General features: G+C 38.2%; 1 protein-coding gene across 1 annotated transcript in view; it reads right to left on the bottom strand.

The window, feature by feature from the left end:
• DSTN (destrin, actin depolymerizing factor) overlaps window positions 1-21,401 on the bottom strand; it is a 54,892-nt gene that overhangs the window by 15,432 nt on the left and 18,059 nt on the right. The gene's annotated exons all lie outside the window — the stretch shown is intronic.

Below are 21,401 nucleotides of genomic sequence, written 5' to 3'. Positions count from 1 at the left end.
TCTACCTTCTCTTGACAAGATGACCTTGGTGAATACACTTCAAGACAGATGATGGCCGCCCAGCTCTGCTGAACTCTACATGATAGAGATGAATTTTTCTGTGTTAAGCTAGTGAGATTTGGGATGTAATTTGTTACCATAGTTGTTCAAATACAACAGACTGCCCGTGCCCACTGCTGAGCCCCCTCCACTCTCCAATTTATTCTCTACATTGCAGCCAGAGATGAGAAGCACAGATCCTATCTCCATGCTTGAAATGCTTCGATGGGTTTCCATTGATCTGAGGTTAAAAAGTAATAATTCTGTAGCATGCATGATCTGATACTACCCATCTCTCCAGCCTTATCTTACACCACACATGCTGTGCAACCTCATTACCTGGGCCGGCTTTTAGTCCCACTTGCCATGTTCCTTCTCACCTCAGGGCCTTTGCTCATAATAGGAGCACCCTGCTTGGATAGCACTTCTCTACCCTTCTTTGCCTGATTCACTTTTTAGATCTTAGATCAATTCTCACTTTGCAAATAAGTTTTCTAGGTCAAAACCACTATTACATGCTTCCATGAAATCATGTATCTCCACCCCATAGCACTTAACTACAGTTTCAATGTTCTCTCTTGAACATTATTTAATGATTGGCTGCCCAAATAGGTTGTAAATTCCTTAAGACTAAGTTCCTTATTGATAGACTGCGTGTGTCTTGTTCATTATTGTGTTCCTCTGAAGAGATCAAAGATGAATCAGACTCCCAATGTAGTTTATCTGGTTAATAGCAAAGGTAAAGACAAATCTTCAATACTTGGTATAACTATTATTCCCTAATAAACCCCAATGGAAGGGAGTTTAAAGAAGGCAGAGATTAAGTTGGGGACAGGGGGACACAGATAGGCATGGAGGATTTCACATGTAAACTGACTTAAAGCACTCCAAGGGGACTGAAAAAATGAAAAAGTCCCTGACAAAGGGAACCTAGCATATACTGTATGAAAGGAGGAAGCTGAGACGTGGTTCAGGAGGAAGAAACCACAAATAGCAGGTTCAACAGTTTGGGGACACTGGACAGTTTTAAAAAGCAAAGTAAGATGACCAGCTAGAAGGCTAATTCAGTATGCAAGGCAAGAGGTGATCAAGGTCTTCAATGGAGTAGTGGGAGCAGTACTAGGGAGAGGGCTGAGTGTCAGTAATACGTAGGTACAAATATCTGTGCTTGAGAACCACCCACTGGGAAAGGGATGGAGGAAAGGAAGGAGTCAGAATAAAATGGTAAATTTGGTGGCCAAGAGGCTGATTAGTATCACTAAATGCTCATTTTCTCTTATCTTTCCCTTGTGGTGGTGCTTTAGAGTCACTGATGACTACTAACATTATAATAACAAATTTTGTCCATGAAAATGATAACATCCACCAGGTAAAGTAAGTATTAGACTCAACTATAATGAATAAATATGCTTAAACTTGTTATATCTTGATTTACTTAGTGTATCCTTGAATAGCATTGATACGGAAGATTAAAAAGATTATCCCTAAATTCTTGACAATGATTTTTATAAAGTAAAACTAAGACCATGAGGACAGACTGAGAAAGCAGGGAATACTGCTTACATCCTGGCCCCAAACTGTTGCAGGGTTCCTCCCTTCCTAATCTCTAAACTAGTACCAGCATTGATCCTCTCAGTAAATTGATAGTTCTTTTTACCTTTGATTCTGAGGGGGGTAAGGGGGTGGGGTTAAAAACTGGGATAAAGATTAGCAGGATGAGAAGAAAATAAAATAATCCTTAAGTAACTATAGTTTATAAATATCTTGGAGCCAAAAGAAGATAATGTAAAACTAAAGCACAGAATTGTAAGAGCAACCAATCCATCCATGCTTCTCCACTAACTAGCTGTGTCACTTTGGGCATGTCATTTAATATCTTCAAAGTAAATTAGTTCCTTCAATTAATTTATTTAGGGTAGAACACTAGACCAGTTATCAAATTTTTAAATGCATAGGAATCACCTAAAGAACTTGTTAAAAGACAGATTTCAGATTCTGATTCAGGATACCTGGGGTAGAGTCTAAGATTTTGCATTTCCAATAAACTCCAGGTAAAAATCAGTAAAATGTTCTAAAATTTCATGAAATATAATGAAATCTTAGCTCAATGCTAATTTACTGCTTTGCCTACAGGTTTAATTAATATAATGAAGCAGTAGTAATAAGAGTATCAAAGTCAAAATATTTTTTTGTGCCACAGACAACTGATCAAGCCTTCCAAAAATGTTTCAAGTAAAATAAAACATGTAACACTACTAGACAATTATACTGAAATATAGTGTATCTATGATGATGATGATGAAGAATTCCTGTGAGAGTATTAAGTTCAGTGGATTTGTTATCACAGAGACATTACTGGTGAACCTTATAACAAAAGGGCTGTGATTACACATACAGTCATTTGTTTTTTCACTTTACATTGTCCTTTTACCTAATAGAAAAGATCCTCTCCCATCAGTCTCATTTTTAAGTATTTCTCTAAAATGTTAGATAACTAAGATATTAACTGTTGGGAACCACTCTGCCTGGTTTCAGGAATTGTAACTGCCTCCCATGGCTAAGGATGAGTGAGTGACCGCAGGAATGCAAGCCACTAAGGAGACAAAGCTTATCTCTGCTTCATCCCCTGCCCACAATGCGTGGTTGGTTAGTCCATGATGGGTACGACTCCTCAGAGGAGGGGCAACCTAAGCCAGACACAGTCACTTGGGAGGCCATCATGGAAGGACTCAGAGGGCTGCAACAAAGAGGGAGTGATGGACCCTTGCCCCCTGGGCTATTCTGACATAGCCCAAGTCCCCACGACCTCTGGGAGAAGCACTTCCTGGCTCTAATCCACTTAAGCCTGAAAACCTGTGATGGGGGAGGTGGTGCAGCCCCTTGACTGGCTAGAGCGGCTGGGGTGACTGGGCATAAGAAAGAATTCCTAAAAGTCCTGTGAAGCCTGCTAAGAGTGCTTTCATTCATATGTTAAAGGTCTGAGCAGGAAATGAGTATGTCTCCCAAAGTTTCTGCAACCCCCTTTCCTCACAGACACTGACTCAGACGAAGCCCTCAGATTTCCTTGAAATGTTATCTGCTGTTTGATCCTTACCTCCTGTATTTATGTGTATTACAAACTAATAAAAGCCATTGAGGAAGGGGCTCCTGGCCTTTTTCCTCTGAGAATTGACCACCTCTTCTCCCCAAGCAAATCATGTCTTGGTAGTGCTACTTTCATCCATGGCAGACTGGGGGACTTGCTGGCAAAGTTGCCCCCACAGCTGTTGAGAAGGCTAAAGTTTATTTTAAAAGGCAAAATCAAATTCACTGTTTTTAAATTTTTTTAATTATTTATATTAAATTACTAAGTTTAACAATAACAACTATTAAAGAATACTCTGAACATAGCACCAAAATCAGCCGCACAGCTCAGAAGGAAAATCTTGAGAGTAAAAATAGATAGCTATTGCTACAAGAGCTTTGTGATTACCTTAAAAAGATATGTTATCCACAACTTTGTTTCACTGTGTTCTGTGCCACTGACCACTGGAGAATAACAGTGGCTCTCAGAACTCCACCCCCATGTCAAAACAGTTGCTGTTAAATTACTTCACTGTGTTATATCTCACTTGACTACCAATTTTTAACTTGTTCATGAAGCATAATAGATCTCAAACCCACCTGAGTCTCCTCTGGCAGAGCTTTTGTAAAACACTGATTCAGAGATTAGGTGAGCTACTGGCTCAATACTCAAAATTCACTCACCATACTCACTCTTCTTTAAATAAAGTTACTCATGAATAGAAGGGGAGTAAATGCTATAGAAAATTTGTAGCACTGGACATTTTAAAGTTGTGAATGAGTAAGTACACTCTTAAAACATTAATTCTCCCAATTCTAGCATAAGGGTAAGTGCCATCTCAAAGAACATTAAAATTTTTCTGATTCAATTTTTATAAAAATCTGAACTAATAAATTGTAATAACTTAACAGCCATCCATCCTAAACCAACATGTCAGAAACAGTGGTCTATTTCTACACCATTAACTTAAGCAGGATACCTAACTTTGGCTCCGTAATTAATGCCAACTACACCTTACCCAACCCTCACTGGAGAAAAAGGAATGAAAGCTATTTTCCTCCCTTAAAATTATAATTTAAAAAAATTTATTTTTCTAAGCTAAGAGTAGTATATTCTTAGCTTAGCTCTCAAATATTTGACAGAATACTACATACAGAAAAATACAATATAATTTCTAATTTACACCTGGCAGAAAACAGGTGTAAATTCCTTTCGCAACCTACCAATTGTTAGAAACCCAGTGTAACTGCTAATCAAAGAAGTTGGAGAGTTTTAAAATGGGTTCATGCTTCTCCTTTATTTACAACATGCCTTGCTTGCATAAGTACCAGAAAAAAAAAAAAAAAACTGACCTAGTACAAAATATTTGGGCTTTTGGTTGGGCAATAGTGTTGAGACAACAAACAGAACGAGTGACAGAGCTTAATAAATAAGCAACATTTCCACACAGAAGTGATAGAGACCTATAGATCCTATGTTAAAATGGGGGATCTAATCTTATCTCCCAAGATTCCACTGAAAGTACAAAATGGGAATTTAAAAAAAGAAAAGAAAACATAAACCCACAAGGACAAGGAGAGCTGAAGAAAAACGGAAGTTCAAGTAAGGAAAAATACGGAAGTTCAAGTAAGGAAAAATAAGTGAAATGAGTTTGAGAAGCACTGAGATCCCTAAGCCCCCCCCCCCCCCCCCCCCCCCCCCCCCCCCCCCCCNGCACTGAGATCCCTAAGCCCCCCCCCCCTCCCCATCCTGAACTCTACCCTGCCAGCACCTCCACATCCTTGGAATTTTGGACTTCATTCTCTGCAGGCTATATGCAGTATGTCCTCCTGGCTTTCATCATACTGAAAACAGGACAATAGGTGAACACATGTAAATGAATGCTAAGATACTCTCTCTACCACCATTATTACCTTGAGGCCTAACAGAACTTTCTATGATGAGGCAAATGTTCTATTATCTCTAGTGTGCAATATGGGAGACAGCACCACACATGACTATGAAATGTAGCTAATACACTAGAGAAACTAAATTTTTAGTTTTATTTTATTTTAAATAATTCAACATAAAATTAACTCTCAATACTAAAACAGTATGCTTTGAGGAAACAAACTTACAAAATATATCAGTTTTCTGCCTTGAAAAAAACAGTATATTATTTAAATTTATGGAACCTCAGCTATTATACCATGCAATGACAGAAGAATGCCTCTTAACGGCAAGAATTTCAGCTCTAGTTTACTATAATAATTACGGCCAACTATGTCTCAGGGCAAGTAAGCAATGTTAGGGAGAGATTCACATAGACATTTTTGTTTGTTTGGAAATATTCTGTTAATTTGGAAGTCAAAATTATCAAAATCAAGATTAGTTTACAAAACTGCAGACAAGAAGGTTTAACTTTAAACAAAGATTTTAATTCTTCTTTTATTTTACTTTTCAATTACAGTTGACATTCACATTATTTTGACACTAACTTTAGTTGAGTTCTGATAATCCACTACAATCAGACTAGCCCATATTATTTTGTATTAATTTCAGGTGCACAGCATAATGGTTACACAATCATACACTTTACAAAGTGGTCCCCCTAATATTTCCAGTATCCACCTGGCACCACACAGTTATTACAATAGTATTGACTATATTCCCTAGGTTGTAGTTTATATCCCCCTGACTATTTTGTAACTACCAATTTGTACTAGTTAAAATCTTCATCTTTTCACCCAGCCTTACAACTATGTTCCCCTCTGGCAACCATCAGTCTGTTCTCTGCAACTATGAGTCTACTTCTATTTTGTTTGTTCATTTATTTTGTTGTTTAATTTCACATATAAGTGAAATTATATGGAGACACTTTTCCAAAGAGGATATACAGATGGCCAATACATATATAAAAAGATGCTCAACATCACTAATATTTAAGAAATACAAATTCAAAACCACAATGATCTATTACCTCACACCTGTCAGAATGGCTATTATCCATAAGTTAACAAGTGTTGGTGAGGCTGTAAAGGGAACCCTTCTGTACTGTTAGTGAAATGCAGATCGGTGCAGTGACAATAAAAACAGTATGGAGGATCCTCAAAAAATTAAAACTGAAACTGCCTCATGACCCAGTGATTCCACTTCTGCGTACATATCTGAAGAAACCCAAAACACTAATTTGAAAAGATAATATGCACCCTATGTTCACTACAGTGTTACTTACAATAACCAAGATAAGGAAGCAACACAAGTGCCCACTGATACAGAAATGAATTAAAAAGTTGTGCATACATACAATATTACTCAGCAATAAAAAAAGAATTATTTTAACACTTAGCATGAATGGACTGAGAGGGTATTATGCTAAGTGAAATAAGTCAGACAGAGAAAGATTTTAATTCTTACAGATGGTATAACAAAAAGTTCTTTTGCTCCTTGTGTGGGGAAATCAACCGGATTTACGGAAGAACTAAAATAATTTAAAATACAAGGTTTATTTAATAGCAATATACATAATGCCACTGTATGTAATATTAAACACAAAGTTATTCCAGATGAACTTTAAAATTAATTGGGTTATATATTTTTAAAATAGAAAGTCATATATTTAATTTTTTAATTTGCTGTGTTCTTATAAACAGAAATTGAAAAACTTATTTAACCTTAGAAGACTTTTTTAAAAATATATTTTATTGATTATGCTATTACAGTTGTCCCATTTCCCCCCTTTATTCCCCTCCACCCTACACACCCTCTCCCACCCACATTCCCCCCTTTTGTTCATATCCTTGGGCCATAAGTTCTTTGGCTTCTACATTGCCTATACTATTCTTAACCTCCCCATCTATTTTCTCCCCACCGTCTATGCTACTTATTCCCTGTATCTTTTCCCCCTCTCCCTCCTCCCCCATTGATAACCCTCCATGTGATCTCCATTTCTATGGTTCTGTTCTAGTTGCTTGCTTTTGTTTTTGTTTTAGGTGTGGTTGTTAATAACTGAGTTTGCTGTCAGTTTAATGTTAATGTTTTTTATCTTCTTTTTCTTAGGTAAGTCCCTTTAACATTTCATATAATAAGGGCTTGGTAATGATGAACTGCTTGAACTTGACCTTATCTGAGAAGCACTTTATCTGTCCTTCCATTCCAAATGAAAGCTTTGCTGGATAGAGCAATCTTGGATATAGGTCCTTGCCTTTCATGACTTGGTCTACTTCTTTCCAGCCCCTTCTTGCCTGTAAGGTCTCTTCTGAGAAATCAGCTGACATTTTATGGGAGCTCCTTTGTAGGTAACTGTCACCTTTTCTCTTGCTGCTTTCAAGATTCTCTCATTTTTAATCTTGGGTAATGTAATTATGATGTTCCTTGGTGTGTTCCTCCTTGGGTCCAACTTCTTTGGGACTCCTTGAGCTTCCTGGACTTCCTGGAAGTCTATTTCCTTTGCCAGATTGGGGAAGTTTTCCTTCATTGTTTTCAAATAAGTTTTCAATTCGTTGCTCTTCCTCTTCTCCTTTGGCACCACTATAATTAGGATGTTGGAACATTTAAAGATGTCCTGTAGTTTTCTAAGCCTCTCATCATTTTTTTTTTATTCTAGTTTCTTCATTCTTTTCTGGTTGGATGTTTCTTTCTTCCTTCTGGTCCACACCATTGATTAGAGTCCCAGTTTCCTCCCATCACTATTGGTTCCCTGTACATTTTCCTTTATTTTGCCTAGCATTGCCTTCATTTTTTCATCTCATTTGTGACCAAATTCAGTCAAACCTGTGAGCATCCTGATTAGCAGTGTTTTGAACTGTGCATCTGATAGGCTGGCTATCTTTTCATCACTTAGTTGTATTTTTTCTGGAGTGTCAATCTGTTCTTTCATTTGGGCCTTTTTTTTTTTTTTGTATTGGCGAGCCTGCTGTGTATAAGGGGCAGAGCCTTAGGTGTTCACCAGGGCAGGACAACCCAGATGGCGGCTTTGTGATGCTGTATGTGGGGAAGGGGTCCAGAGGGAACAATGGTGCTTGCTCTGGTATCTCTTGGATTTCAGTCCCTTCTGCCACTTCCCACAAGCAAAGTGGGCCCTTCTGGTGTCAAGTCGAGGGTGGGTGGGCTTGTGTATGTTCCAGGACCGTGTGGGTCTCTCCAATGAACTCTCCTGTGAGGCTAGGAGTTTCTCCAACTGCCACCTCAACCCCCACAGGTGTTTTCAATCAGTGGTTTGAGGCTTTATTTCCCTGGGCTGGGACCTGGGGTTGCAAGGTCTGCCTCGCTCCCAGGTGTTCCTTGTGGTTTTTCCGCATTGGGATGTGGGACTGCCTGCTCCACCAGCCGCTGCCTTGCTGGCCAGCTGCACCCTTGCCTGCCCTGGTCCTCCACCACTGCTTTGCTGCGAGTTCTCTCTGCCCAGCTGCCTGTCTCGGCCCCTCCTACCAGTCCAGATGGATATTTCTTTAACTCATTGGTTGTCGGACTTCCATACAGTTCGATTTTCTGTCAGTTCTGTTGTTTTTTGTTTTTAAATTGTTGTTGTCCTTCTTTTGGTTGTGTGAGGAGGCACAGTGTGTCTACCTATGCCTCCATCTTAGCCGGAAGTCTAGAAGACTTTTTTAACCAGAGGAGAAGGCACACCCTATGTCTGAGTCAGACTTATTCAAATCAGACTTACTCAAATAACGTGAGCAAGTATGCTAACTTCTCTAACCTCAGTTTCATTACTGTAAAATGTGAATCATGATAATTCTAAATTGAGAGGATTGGCAGAGCAATCACCTAACTAGATTGCCTTGCAATGGTACCATTCAGTAAGTAAAGACTCGTTACTAACCAGAAAACCTGTTAGAACTTCTTCAACTCCTTCTAGTTACCCATATGGCCTTTAGGCAATGGAAGGTTATGGATAAAAGAAATCCATACAGCTTAAAACTTCTATTTGAAACAGTAATTTCTATCTGTTCTCTGATGACCAGAACTACGGATTAAAAAACTGTATTGACATTCCCATGACTATTAAATGGTTGACTAGCAATGACAAGCAGGAACAAAAAAGATAAAAGTCCTCTTTAATATAATTAAGATTCAATTACACTACTACTTCTTGCCATTCTCCTAGGCACAATTATCACCTATGGCCATAAATCAAAATCCAGTGCTGAAAACTGGGGCCTATAGGGTGAGCTAACAGGCTTCGTCCTAAAATTTGTCCCTGCCCTACACAGCAATCTTTGATAAGTTCAAAATGTCCAGAGCTGCTGGGTATGCCTTGCTTAAAGGGTGCCTGGGTCAAGGCAGCTAATTTCAAGGAATGTGCCCGCAGAACTTCTACAGAGTGCCATCTGCTTATGTCCTGAGGCCACATTACCCAGAGGAAGCACCATTATTTAATCTGCACAATGTCACTCACTATACAGGCTATCAGTGACCCAGAAAATGTTCCAAGTTAAGTCACCCCCAAAACAAGAGTGACTGTTAAATTTACAACCAATTTCCAGTTACAGAAGTGCTTCCCACAGACGATGGCTTTGAGACAGCCTATACAGACCAAATAGCAATTGTACTAGCTGTGAATTAATTTTAAAGAGTTCCACTAAAACAATTTTATGGTTACACCTTACTTACTGGGATAAAAATTCATTCAGTAACAAACTCTATGAAATACCACCCCCACACAATTAAGAAAAATCAAACCTTACAGAAAAAACATCTTAACGGCCAAAGTGAATTAGATATAATAAAACCCAGCTACTAAAAATAATCAATCTCATTCAGATCTTATTTTATAGACAATCCTACCTGGGTTTGTTAATACCCAGTTTGCCCCAACAATGAAGCAGAACGTCAGAAAGGGAGGACAGGAACACTGGGAACAATAAGAGAGTTTTATAAGCCTGACAGAGGAAAATAATACTCCCCACTCCTTCTTTTCTCAAAAATACTAGCAACCTAGGAGGTAGTAGGCACAATGGCAAATAACCCTATACCTTTACTATTTTCTTTCAAGAATTTTCAGTTTCCTTCAGGATAAAATCCATGCCACATCAAGCCCTTTATGCCCTATTTCTCCAGCCTCCTTTCCCACTTCTCCTGACACATATCTCTTAATTCTAGTCATATACAATTCCTTGTGATTCCTTGAATACACTATGTTCTCTTGTTATGCTTTACCTTCCTCTTCTTCGCCTGGTTAAGTACTTTAGGGTTCAGCTCACACATCACCTCCTCTTGGAAGACAGCTCTTACTTGGCGCCTCCACACCACCTCTAATCCTCCAGTGTTATTTAACACCATGATTGTCTATTGGTTGTCTGATTCTCTTATTAGATGTATTCCTTAAGTGAAACAACTAACTCTCAGTATCTTTTTTAAAAAATCCTATTCTACATTTTTAAGTTTAAAAAAAAGAAACTGATCATCCCTTAAAATTGTTATGAAAAGTACTATTATTTTAAAGACACTTAAGCCATTCTTTGGGTTACAATTCTTCAACTTATATCAAGCAAAAATTATTTCACCTTAAAACTTTAGGGTTTTGACTTCCAAATGGGGTCATGGAAGAAGCGGGGTAATAGCATACACCCCCATGCCAACCCCAGGGAATGCTCTTCCAACTGGAGTTGTGGATTGCCTTCTGTGGGCTTGAATAAAAAATTGTCAGTCATTTTGGTAATAAGCAGGTCGGATGCCTAAAGCTGCCTAAGCTGTGGAGAAAAAAGAGCAGGAGAACTTTCACATCTGCACAGCAGCTGCACACATTTATAAAATTCTTTTATTGTTTCAGCAGCACAGGCCATGCTTGGGGTTGTGCCTCACGGTCAGCTGGCCTATAGGTCGATCTCCTGTATAAACAGGACACAGCAATCAAGACCAAACTACAAAGGAGGGCCCACACAATCCACAATAGACTTTCCTGGAGCATCCAGCTCAGGAGATCAAGGAGATCACACCACTGGGTCCCACAGGACACTTATTACAATAGGTCACCCCACAAAGACTGGGAGTCATATCAGATCTTTCTAGTACAAAGAAACAAATACAAAGAGACAGCCAAAATGGGGAAACAGAGAACAGGCCCCAAATGAAAAACAGGAGAAATGTCCAGAAAAAGAGCTACATGAAATAGAGGCAAGCAGTCTATTATATAAACCGTTCAATGTAATGGTTATAAGGATATTCAAGTAACTTAGTGAGAACTACAAGATCATGTAAAAAGACACAGAAGACATGGAAAAGAACCAGTCAGAAATAAAGAAAAATACCATATCTGACATCATGAATATACTGGAAGAAATAAAAACACACTGGAAAAATAAAAGGAAGACTGGATGAAGCAAAGGATTGATCAGGGATTTGAAAAACAATGTATTAAAAAATCCAATCAGAGCAGCAAAATGAAAAAAGAAATTAAAAATGAGGATAGTTTGAGGGAACTTTGGGACAACATGAAATGTAACAACATCTACACTACAGGGGTACCAGAAGGAGGAGAGAGCAAGCAAGGGATTGAGAACCTATTTGAAGAACTAATAACTGAAAACTTCCCTAACTTGGTGGGAAAAAAAGACTGACTAAAAGTAAAGGGATGGAAAAATATATTTCATGCAAATGGAAATTTAATTTAAAAAGCTGGGGTAGCAATACTTACATATCACAAAACAGACTTTAAAACCAAGGTTATTATGACTTCCGGCCAAGATGGAGGCATAGGTAGAAACATCGTGCCTCCTCTCACAACCAAAATAAAGGACAACAAAAATTTAGAAACAAAAAAAACAACCAGAACTGACAGAAAATTGAACTGTACAGAAGTCTGACAACCATTCATCCAGACCGGTAGGAGCAGCAGAGTTGGTGGCCAGCAGAGAGGGGTCACAGCAGGAAAAAGCAGTGGCTGGCGACCTGGGCACCCAGGTGACTGTTGGCAGACTCCGTGCGCGGGGTAGCAACAATCAGATCCAGTGAGGCATGCAAGGCGGCTGGCTGACCATAGACCCACGTTCCTGCACAGATAAACCAGGCAAAAACGGGCAGCGAGGGAGACCACACCGGGAAATAAAGCCTAAAAGCACCAATTGAAAACTCTTGTGGGGGCTGAGGTGCCAGGAGAGTCTCTCCCGGCACTTCACAGGAGAACTCTCCTCATAGGAGAGTTCATTGGAGAGACCCACAGGGTCCTAGAATGTACACCAGCCCACCCACCTGGGAACCAGCACCAGAAGGGTGCGATTTGCTTGTGGGAAGTGGCAGAAAGGACTGAAATCCAAGAGACAGCCGAGCAAGCACCATTGTTCCCTCTCTGACTCCGCCCCCACATACAGCATCACAAAGCAGACACCTGGGTTGCCCCGCCCGTGTGAACATCTAAGGCTCCACCCCTCACTATGTTACCGGCGCAAACCGACCCCCCCAAAAATGGCTCAAACGTAAGAACAGATCAAAGCCCCAGAGCCAATACTTCTAAGCAACCAAGAGATAGCCAACCTATCAGATGCACATTCAAAACACTGGTGCTCAAGATGCTCACAGAATTGGATGAATTTGGTCACAAATCAGATGAAAAAAATGAAGGCTACACTAAGTGAAATAAAAGAAAATGCACAGGAAAAAAACAGCGATGGGAAGAAAATTGGGACTCAAATCAATGGAGGGACCAGAAGGAAGAAAGAAACAACCAAACAGAAAAGAATGAAGAAACAAGAATTCAAAACAATATGAGGAGCCCTGGCTGGTGTAGCTCAGTGAGTTGAGCACAGGCCCGCAAACCAGAGTATTGCAGTTCGATTCCCAGTCAGGGCATATGCCTGGGTTGCAGGCCAATTCCCAGCAGGGGACACACGAGAGGCAACCATACATTGATACTTCTCTCCTCTCCTTCCCTTCCCCTCTAAAGATAAATAAATAAAATATTTAAAAAAAAAAAACAATGTGAGGAGAGGCTTAGGAACCTCCAAGACATCTTTAAACGTTCCAACATCCGAATTATAGGGGTACCAGAAGGGGAAGAGGAAGAGCAACAAGTGCAAAACTTATTTGAACAAATAATGAAGGAGAACTTCCCCAATCTGGCAAAGGAAATAGACTTCCAGGAAGTCCAGGAAGCTCAAAGAGTCCCAAAGAAGTTGGACCCAAGGAGGAACACACCAAGACACATCATAATTACATTACTCAAGATTAAAATGAAGGAGAATTCTAGAAGCAGCAAGACATAAGGGGACAGTCACCTACAAAGGAGTTTGCATCAGACTGTCAGCTGATTTCTCAAAAGAGACCTTGTAGGCAAGAAGGGGCTGGAAAGTAGTCCAAGTCATGAAAGGCAAGGACCTATATCAAAGATTGCTCTATCCAGCAAAGCTTTCATTTAGAATGGAAGGGCAGATAAAGTGCTCCTCTGATAAGGTCAAGTTCAAGGAATTCATTATCACCAAGCCCTTATTATATGAAATGTTAAAGGGACTTACCTAAGAAAAAGAAGATAAAAAACATTAACAGTAAATGACAGTAAACTCACAGTTATTAACAACCACACCTAAAACAAAAGCAAACTAAGCAAACAACTACAACAGGCACAGAACTACAGAAATGAAGATCACATGGAGGGTTAGCAACAGGGGAGTGGGAGGAGAGATGGGGAAAAGGTACAGAGAATAAGTACCATAGATAGTAGGTAGAAAATAGGGGGAGGGCAAGAATAGTATGGGAAATGTTGAAGCTAAAGAACTTATGACCCATGGACATGAACTAAAGGGGGGGAATGTGGGTGGGAGGGGGTGTGCAGGGTGGAGGGGAATGAAGGGGGGAGATGGGACAACTGTAATAGCATAATCAATAAAATATATTTAAAGAAAATTAAAAATAAATAAATAAAATAAAACCAAGGCTATTTTAAGAGACAAAGGAGGACACTACATAATGATAAAAAAAGCAATCCAACAAAAAGATGTAATGCTGGTAAACATTTATGCACCCAACAAAGGAGCACTCAAATATTTAAAGTCTACTTCAGGAAATGAGGGAAAAACTCAAATAATGTAACTTTAAACTTAAGGAAAGGGGAGGGGAAAAAAGCCCAAAGTAGAAGGAAGGAAATAATAAAGATCAGAGCATAAATAAACAAAATACAGTTTATATGAATAATACAAAAGATTAATGAATGCAATTTCAGATTGTTCTCTGAAAAGATAAACAAAGATTTAAAGATAATTTAAAGATTTCAAATAAAGATTGAAATCTTTAACTGGACTCATCAAAAAAAGAAAAGAAAAGAAAAGAAAAAAGGGGGGAAAAGAGGAACCAAATAAATGGTGTGAGAAAAGAGGAAAAATAAAAGCTGACACCCAAGAAATACAAGAGATTGTACAAAAATATTACAAACTATATGCTAACAAATTGAATGATCTGGAAGAAATGGATAAATTCCTAGAAACATACAATCTTGCAAAACTGAATCAGAAATAATCACAGAGTCTGAATAGACAGATTATAAGTAGTGAAATTGAAGCAGTAATAAAAAAAACTCCGAACAAATAAAAGTCCTGGACCAGCCCTGGCTGGTGTGGCTCGGTGAATTGAGTGCTGGCCTGAGAACCAACGGGTTGCCAATTTGATTTCCAGTCTAGGGCACATGCCTGGGTCAGGTCCCCAGTGAAGGGTGTGTGAGAGGCAACCACACATTGATGTTCTCTCCCTCTCTTTCTCCCTCATTTCCCCTCTCTAAAAACAAATAAATAAAATAGTTTTTTAAATGTTAAAAAAATAATTCTTGGGGGGGAAAAAAGTCCTGGACTACATGGCTTAATAGGTGAATTTTACCAAACATTCAAAGAACTAATACCTCTCCTTCTCAAACTAATCCAAAAAATTCAAGAAAAGGGTAGACTCCCAAGCTTACTTTATGAGGCCAGCACTATCCTAACTTCAAGAACCAGGTAAAGACACTATAAAGAAATGAAATTATAAGCCAATATCACTGATAAACACAGATAATAAAATGCTCAAGAAAATATTAGCAAAGCAGATATAGCAATACATCGTAAAGATCATACACCATGATTCCATGATCAAGTGGGATTTATTCTGGGGATGCAAGGTTGCTATAATATCCACAAATCAATAGACATGATCCGCCACATAAACAAAATGAAGGATAAAAACTACATAATTGATAAATAGATGCAGAAGCGCATTTGATAAAATTCAGTATATATATGATAAAAACCCTCAGCAAAGTGAAAGTAGAGGGGAAAAACCTCAACACGATAAAGGTCATATATGACAAACCCACAGCCAACATCATATTCAATGGGCAATAGCTAAGTGCTTCTCTTAAGATCAGAAAAAAGACAGAGATTTCTACTTTCACCAGTTTTAGTCAACACAGTACTGGAAGTCCTAGCCACTCACAGCAATTAGGCAAGAAATAAAAGGCATCCAAATTAGAAAGGAGGAAGTAAAACTGTCAATATTCACAGATGACAAGATGTTGTACATAGAAAATCCTAATGACTCCACCAAAAAGCTACTACAGGTAACAAATGAATTCACCAAAGTTGCAGGATACAAAATTAATATTCAGAAATCAGTGGTACTTTTCTAAACACTAATAAATGAATTATCAGAAAGAGGAACTAAGGAAACAATCATATTTACCACTACAACAAGGAAAGTAAGGTACTAGGAATAAATTTAACCAAGGAGGTAAAAGACCTATACTTGGAAAACTATAGGACACTGGTGAAAACAACTGAGGAAGATACAAACAAGTGGAAACACACACCATGTTCATGGATTAGAAGAATTAGCATCACTGAAGTGTCCATATTGCCCAAAGCAATCTACAGATTCAATGAAATTCCTATTAAAATACCAATGGTACAGCTTCACAGATCCAGAACAAACATTCCAAAAATTTATATGGAACCAAAAAAGACCACAAATAGCCTCAGCAATCTTGAGAAATAACAAAGTTGGAGAGATCAATACCTGATATCAAACTATACTACAAGGCCACTGTTATCAAAACAGCCTGGTACTAGCATAAGAACAGACACACAGATCAATCTAAGAGAACAGAGAGCCCAGAAATCAACACACACCTATATGGTCAATATTTGACAAAGGAGACAAGAGCACACAGTGGAGTAAAGACAGTCTCTTCAATAAATGATGTTGAGAAAATTGGACAGATACATCCAAAAAAAGAGAAACTAGACCACCAACTTACAGCATACATAAGAATAAACTCAAATGGATTAAAGACTTAAATGTTAAGACTCAAAATCATAAAAATCCTAGAAGAAAACACAGACAGTAAAATCTCGGATATCTCTTGGAGCAGTATTTTTGCTGATGTCTCCTAGGGAAAGGGAAATAAAGGAAAAAATAAACAAATAAGGCTGCATCAAACTATAAGGCTTCTGAACAGCAAAGAAACCATCAACAAACTGAAAGGGGAACCCAATGAATAGGAGAACATATTTATAAACTATACGTATGATAAGGGGTTAATTTCCAAAATATATAAACAACTTACACAACTCAACACCAAGAAGACAAACAATCCAATTAAAAAACAGGCAAAAAACTCAAATAGGACATACAGATGGCCAACAGAAATATGAAAAGATGTTCAACATCACTAGCTATCAGAGATATGCAAATTAAAACCATAATGAGATATCACCCACCTGGAAGAGGGGGACACTGAGTGAAAGAAGGTGAAGGGATTAGCAAATGAACCTATATGCATAACCTACAGACACAGACAACAAGGAGTCATGGCCAGAGAGGCAGGCAAGGGCTGGGTGGAGGCAGGCAAAGTTAGAGAAATGGGGACATTTGTAACAGTGTTAACAATAAAAAAAAAAGGAAAGGAAACGTTAGTGTTTTCAGGAGGAAAAAAAGGAAAAAAAACTTCTTTTTTTAAAATTTAATTAATTATTTTTCAAGTACAGTTTTCTGTCTATTACTCCCATCCCATCCCACCCCCCATCCTCCCCCCTCCCTCCCATTTCCACCCTTCTCAGTTGTTGTCCATGTATCCTTTATATAGGTTCCTCTAAATCCCTCCCTTATTTCCCCTGAAATTCCCTCCCCTCTCCCCTCTGGTCACTGTCAGCCTGTTCTCTATTTCAGTGTCTTTGGTTATATTTTGCTTGCTTGTTTGTTTTGTTGTTTAGCTTCCTGTTAGAGGTGAGATCATATGGTATTTGTCCTTCAACACCTGGCTTATTTCACTCAGCATAATGCTTTCCAGTTCCATCCATGTTGTTGCAAAAGGTAGGAGCTCCTTCTTTCTTTCTGCAGCATAAAATTCCATTGTGTATATGTACCATAGTTTTTTGATCCATTCATTTACTGACGGGCACCTAGGTTGCTTCCAACTCTTGGCTATTGTAAATTGTGCTGCTATGAACATTGGGGTGCATAGGTTCTTTGGGATTGGTGTTTTAGGGTTCTTAGGATACAATCCTAGCAGTGGAATTCCTGGGTCAAAAGGCAAGTCCAATTTTAGTTTTCTGAGAAAATTCCATACTGTTTTCCATAATGGTTGTACCAGTCCACATTCCCACCAACAGTGGACCAGAGTCCCCTTTTCCCCACACCCTCTCCAACATTTGTTATTTATTGCTTTGATTATGATAGCCTTTCTCACCGGTGCAAAGTGGTATCTCATTGTGGTTTTAATTTGCATCTCTCTGATAGCAAGTGATATTGAGCATCTCTTCATGTGTCTCTGGATCCTCTGTATGTCCTCCCTGCAGAAGTGTCTGTTCAAGTCCTTTCCCCATTTTTGAATTGGGTTAATTGTCTTCTTAGAGTGAAGTCGTGTGAGTTCTTTGTATATTTTGGAGATTAAACCTTTGTCTGAGGTATCTTGGCAAATATGTTTTCCCATACACATGGTTGTCTTTTTATTTTAATGCTGTTTTCTTTAGCCGCACAGAAGCTTTTTATTTTGATGAGATCCCATTTGTTTGTTCTTTCCTTTATATTCCTTGCTCTAGGAGACATATCAGTAAAAATGTTGCTGCGTGAAATATCTGATATTTTCCGGGCAATGTTCTCCTCCAGGACTTTAATGGTGTCATGGCTTATATTTAAGTCTTTTATCCACCTTGAATTTATTTTGGTGTATGGTGTAAGTTGGTGCTCGAGTTTCATTTGCAAAAAAAACTTCTAAGCAAATTTTATTGATCTCCCTTGGAATATTTTGGTCCTGATAAAATCTGCTATTACTGTCTTTATCCTGAAGATATAGAACTTCACTCCTCTGAAGTATTGTTTACATATACTTATAATGATTTTTTGTTTTTAGACTCCTCATAACTGACAAGAAAAAAACTTGTGAAGATGGAAAAATTTCATACTACTTGATTTTTAAGTGACAACTCACTGTATCAATCTCATCATGGAAATATGAATGTCCTCTTGATAAAGATAAAAAACTTTTTTCTTTTAGCTACAGCTGATGACATTCATTTTAGTTGCATAACATAATGATTCGTTAATTGTATATATTGCTATATGATCACCACAATAAGTCTAATTAACATACATCACCATACATAGTTACAATTTTTTTACTTGTATTACTTTTCAGATTTACTCTTAGCAACTTCCAAATATTCAATACAGTACCATTAACTACAGTCACCATGGTGTACATTATATCTCCGTGACTCATTTATTTTATAACTGGAAGTTTGTACTTCTGACCATCTTCACTCATTTTTGCCTACCCTTTGCCCACTGCCTCTGGCAACCACCAATCTATTTTCTGTATCTGTAGGTTCAGGGTGATTTTTTTTGGAATGTGATTTGTTTTTAGATTCCCCATATTAGTGGGATAATCTGTTGTCAAGTTTTTGTTTCCTTTTGATAAATAACCAGAAGTGAGGTAACTAGAGCATACTATAGTTCTATTTTTAATTTTTCTGAGGAAAGGCCATACTGTTTTCCATAATCACTGCACCAATTTATATTCCCACCAACAGTGCACAAGGGTTCCCTTTTCTCCACATCCAATACTTGCTATTTCTTGTCTGTTTAATAACTACATGTCTCAAATATGTAGTTAATCTATGACAAAGAAGTCAAGAATATACAGTGAGGAAAGGACAGTCTTTTCAATAAATGGTGTTGGGAAAACTGGACAGCCGCAAGCAAAAGAATGAAACTGGATACCAGTTTTACACCATACACAGAAATTGACTGAAAATGGATTAAAAACTTGAATGTGACCTGAAATAATAAAATACCTAAAAGAAAGCACAGGCTGTAAACTCCAACATAGGTCTTGGTGACGATTTTTTGGGTTTGATACCAAAAGCAAAGCAACAAAAGCAAAAAATAAATGAAGTGGGAATACAACAAACTAAAACACTATGCAAAGCAAAAGAAACTATCAGTGAAATGAAAAGTCAACCTAAAGAATGGAAGAAAATTCTTGCAAACTGTGTATCTGGTAAGGGGCTAAGATCCAAAATATACAGAGAGCTCATACAACTTAATAGCAAAAAAGGACATTCCAAATTAAAAATGGGTATAGGATTTGAATAGACATTTTTCCAAAGACATACAGATGCTCAAACAGGTACATGAAAAGGTGTTCAGCATCAATAATCACAGGGAAATGCAAATCAAAATCACAATTAGATATCACCTTAACTCAGTATCTTTATCAATTCCTTCTGCCCAACATATACACACAATACCCCATCTACCCAGAATTGTGAAGCTGCATAATGAATGCTTACTTAATCAATACAAGCTCTGCTTCATGTTCTATTCCAAAAGTTACAAACACATACTTTTTATTGTTAAATTTGTCTGATATGTGAGCATCACTTAATTTCAGGGCAAATGCTAGATAAGAGCCATTAATGTATATAGCAATCAATATTCAAAAACACATAACCATTAGGAAATCAACATCCCGTAAGACACATGGACACATTTCAAAATTTCTGAAATCTACACCCTTGTTAAATAACTTTTTGACTGTGCAGTTCAAAAAAATTAAAAAGGGCACTATTTAATAAGAATATATCTATTAGTAGTTTTACACAAGATAAAGAATGACTGTTTTAAGCATTTATCAATATTGGAAAAAGTTCTCTACAATAGTCTGTCTCATTCTTCAGAAAGACAGGAAATTTACAAAAGCATATATTCAAACCTCAGTTCTCAAATGTCTCCCACCTCAAACAATTCAGTTCTTGACTAAGCTGTTCACAGAAAAAATGTCTTAGCTGTCGATTCATGACCTGAAAACCCTTTCATGCTGATGTCTATTTTTTTAAGGTTTATTATTTTTTCAGAGAGAGGGGAAGGGAAGGAGAATGAGAGAAACATCGATCGGTTGCCTGCCCCTAACTGGGGACCTGGCCCACAACCCAGGCCTGTGCCCTGAGCAGGAATCGGACTGGCAACCTTTCAGTTCTCAAGCTGGTGCTTGAGCCAGACCAGCCACACCAGCCAGGGCTGAGCCACACCAGCCAGGGCTGATACCTGTATTTCTAATGGGGAAAAAAATGATTCCATTTTCAAAAAAATCACTTCTCAAACTGCCTTCAGAATGAACTAATTTCAGTAACTAGGGTTTCTCAAGTGAGGAACTGAAAAGAACAAACTGCTGATGCACAAATCCTTTTGCTAAGTGAAAAGAAGACAGATTCAAAAGGTATATAACTGGACGATTCCAGTTATGACATTCCAGCAAAGGTACAACTATAGAGACAAAAACACTATCAGTGGTTACAGAGGTTGGGAGCAAGAATTAATATGAGGAATTTTTTCAAAATGAAGGAAATATTCTATATTTTGAAAGTGGTGGTAGTTATACAACTGTGTATACTTTTCATATTTCAAAATTAGCAGAAAGACACAGAAACCACCTAAGTGTCCTTGAGTGATAACTGGATAAAGAAAATGTGATATATATATTGTTGGCCAAAAAGTTCGTTTGGTTTTGTCTGTAAAAATTTGTCTGGCTCTACTAGTGCTTAGTTGTCTTTAACTTCATTCGACACAATTTTGCTAGACTATATTGTCACTGTATCAGTGAGCATTAAAAAAAAACTACTTCCAGTCAAATGGAGGCGTGGGTGAACATGCCTCACCTCCCTGCACAATGATAGGAAAATCACAAGCAGACTACAAATCAAATAAGGCCTACAACTGTCAGAAAATCAAGCTATGTGAAAGTCAGACAACCTAGGATTTAAAGAAACTACATTCATCCAGACCTGTAGGAGAGGTGGAGAGGCAGAGATGCAGAGAGGCGTGGAGAGTTGGAGAGGCGCTGAGATGTACTGAACGCTGGATG

Source organism: Sturnira hondurensis, unplaced genomic scaffold (assembly GCF_014824575.4).
Source record: "Sturnira hondurensis isolate 20B ecotype Veracruz unplaced genomic scaffold, ASM1482457v3 Scaffold0003874, whole genome shotgun sequence".
In the NCBI taxonomy this organism is placed as follows: Eukaryota; Metazoa; Chordata; class Mammalia; order Chiroptera; family Phyllostomidae; genus Sturnira; species Sturnira hondurensis.
Note: the sequence above shows the minus strand (reverse complement) of the source record. Positions and strands in the feature narration are given on the sequence as shown.